We start from the raw sequence: 3410 nt of genomic DNA on the forward strand, positions 1-3410 counted from the left end.
AGGCCTACACCTTTATACGCTTATCATTCACTTTCATGTTCATCTAGAAGCCTCCAGCGTCTTGAAAAAAACACACCGACAATTTACGCATTTACAATAGGTGACGTTTACGCTATAGATTCCAGCAGTGTGCTGAAGTAGTAGGCGGAAATATGAGATTTTGCGTCACCATGGTGCTGACTTCATTAGGTTAACCTGAAAAATTCCTCGATACTGCCGCGTTTCTCTCCACCAGAGAGCCAGCAAATTTAGATGACATGTTAGTCAAAAGAAGGAGATACGATAAAACCCGGGGTGTTGTGGGTTTAATGTTGAGTATAAGCAAGAAATAAGAAGAAGCCGACTGTCTACAATGTGGCTCATTCTCTTCTATGACGCTAATTCACCATTCCAAGCATGTACCTGTACATGAACACGGAATACGCACTGATTTATATAAGAAACTTTGGTATGGAAGGTATGTAAAAGTAGCTTCAGTGGGTTAGACCTCTTATACATTTTGGGGCGAACAGATAATATACAGGTTATGAGCCGTTGTAAACGATGTCTGCCTGCTGGGACCTACGCTTGTTCCCTTGCCGTTAAATTGCTTGCTGGCGTTGTATTCCGCTGCACAGAAATTTGTACAGGTTCCTCAAAGGTCAAACTATCATGACCGCGATAAAGACGGCACAATGGCACTGTAAATGCTGCGTGCACAGGTGGTTTAGGACGTTTGCCGTGAAGAATTTCCTCGAATGAGCAACAAAGAACGTCATTGAGCACGTCAAACTTCTTAGCGTTTTTCTTTCGCCTTGGTGGCACACGTCTAGAATGAAAACTTGAAGACAAGCACATTTGGCAACACTTTCGTCAATTCACCGCTAGGAGTATGCGCTCTGGGATATTACTCATCAAATTGGTGACCCCGTGCGCAAATTTTTCATTGAAAGGCAGTTGTCCCGAACAAAGAAGCCCCATCTCCCATGTCGGCAGGAGTCGCATTCCAAGATATCTCCTAGTGACGCAAAGCGCGAGCCCCATAAAACACATTTGATTCCACGCTTTGTGCTTACGTTTGATAACCATAAAGAACTAAAAGAAGTAAAAAAGAAATTAACAGATAGGCGTTGCATAAAAAGCAGCAAGTTACTATACGTTGGGGTAGTGTATATTGCGCTTTGGTAAAAACAAATCATTGCACAACGCGTGACAATGCAGTGCAAATGTAAAATTACTGAGACTGATATATACCGCTGTGCTAACTCAGCCCTACGTGCAGTGTGCAAGAAATATTTTACCACAATACTGCAAAAGGCATAATGAATTCTGAGGGAAGTAATGCGCTCGGAAAGACTTTTCTAGAGATGGATACCGCGAGGTAGTGGTGAAAAGTGAAATGCTTTCGTCATTCCATATACACGTACAAAGCTTAAACTATTCTTCACTCTGCCCAACATGAAGAGGTGAGGTTTCAAGCATAATAGGGATATAACGTCAGAGTGAACGCATTGTCCACAGCAAGGTCATCGAAATCCCATGTGTAGAGAAGCTAGGAAAAGAAGTTTTTTTAAAAGCGGAGACCATTGGTGGCATGAATGTGCGCTGATGTGTGCTGCCATACGTGTAGTGAGCTCAGACATTTAAAGTGCTCCTAAAAAGGATTTGCTTCTACATCTGGAGCCAGTTGTGCAAACATTGCAAATACAGCCTTTTCCCGTTTCGAGCAATCTTCACACCTAATCTCTTCACCAATAGGCAGCTGTCGGCAATAGACTCGGACAACGGGATGGTTCCGCTTTGCCAGCTCAGTGTGACGCCCCGGTATAGCGTTATATATGTGCAAAAATTGTAAGGCACGGCTTACACACAACTTACATACATGATAGCGTGAGATTCTGATTTCAGTATACCGGAACACATAACTCTACTATGCGGAAACTTTAAAAAAAACTATTTTTCCAGCGTTTCTACCTTTCATAGGGCAGCTATGACCTCCCAGATTTGCGGGCGCAGATCTCAAAGGCCATGAAGCGGCGCGCCCGGTTCCTTCCAACATCCTCAGATGGCGCTCGCTTCCGCCGCATCCTGGCCCATGCAAGAGGCCGCGTTTCTACGTGGAAGTTCGCCCTCATGCATAGCTTTCGCCAACAGTGTTTCCCGGTAAACCTTACAGTTACAGATGCTGTTGCCAGGAAGCATGAGATGCACTCAGGTATCTTTGTAGGCTATCGCGTTCCGTTCTTAAAAGAGAAGCTTATACATCCTCATATTTTCCTCATTCTCGCTGCTAGATGCCACGGACACCGGAAACCCGCGGCAACGGCGGCGTTTCGTTTGGCGATGGTGTCCATCGGCAAACGAAACGGCTATTGTAATGAGCCCATAACAGCTTACGCTCTAAAACTACGTATAGCAGATTAAAGATTCCGAGAGATGACATTCAATGATGAATGTGGCTGGTAATGCGATTTGCATTCAAGAAGTGTAGCTGCCTTTAGTAACGCTGAAGACAAGTATATTTAAAATCTGTAGACAAGATTTTGAGATTTCCATTGATTCTGCTACATGCGCATAGACGGTTCTACGCTAGTTTGCCACATGTGTATGGCATTCACTTGCAAAGGTCGGCCATGAGCATATCATAATGATGACAGTATGAGAACAATGTAATGACGACTTTGTGATGATGATAACCTGAAGATCGAATGAAGACAACGACATGAAACGAATAAGATGACGAGGAGTGTATGTAGATGATGGCGTGACGATGACTTTGTTGCGGTGACTGTGTGACGAAAATACCCTTATGACGACGGCATTGCGACATTGGCATGACGACCACGCTGTGATCGTGCACGTGTGACAGTGATAGCGTAATGAGAACCACATGACGATGCTACAAAGATGACAACGGAACAATCAAATTACGTTTGCGACAATGGTTCGACCACAAATGCATGACTACAGTAAGAAGATGATGTAAGGACGACGCTGGCAGGACAACGGTATGAGGACAAAGCCACCAGGACCAGGGTATGGCGACCGTAGCGTGACGACTCTAGGACAACTGTAGGCGCCGATAGCGTGAGGACGACGACATGAAAAGAGTCGAATGATGATGCTGAAATGCAACGAATGCAATGACCACGAAGGCATGCCATCAAAGAGCCCATACCTCTAGTAGACCAAGCTGGTAGAAAACTTGGGCAGCTGCTTCGGCGTATGAGGCTAGCTAGCTAGCTAGCTAGCTAGCTAGATAGATAGATAGATAGATAGATAGATAGATAGATAGATAGATAGATAGATAGATAGATAGATAGATAGATAGATAGATAGATAGATAGATAGATAGATAGATAGATAGATAGATAGATAGATAGATAGATAGATAGATAGATAGATAGATAGATAGATAGCAATCTTCATAA

Source organism: Dermacentor andersoni, chromosome 8, assembly GCF_023375885.2.
Source record: "Dermacentor andersoni chromosome 8, qqDerAnde1_hic_scaffold, whole genome shotgun sequence".
Classification (NCBI taxonomy): Eukaryota; Metazoa; Arthropoda; class Arachnida; order Ixodida; family Ixodidae; genus Dermacentor; species Dermacentor andersoni.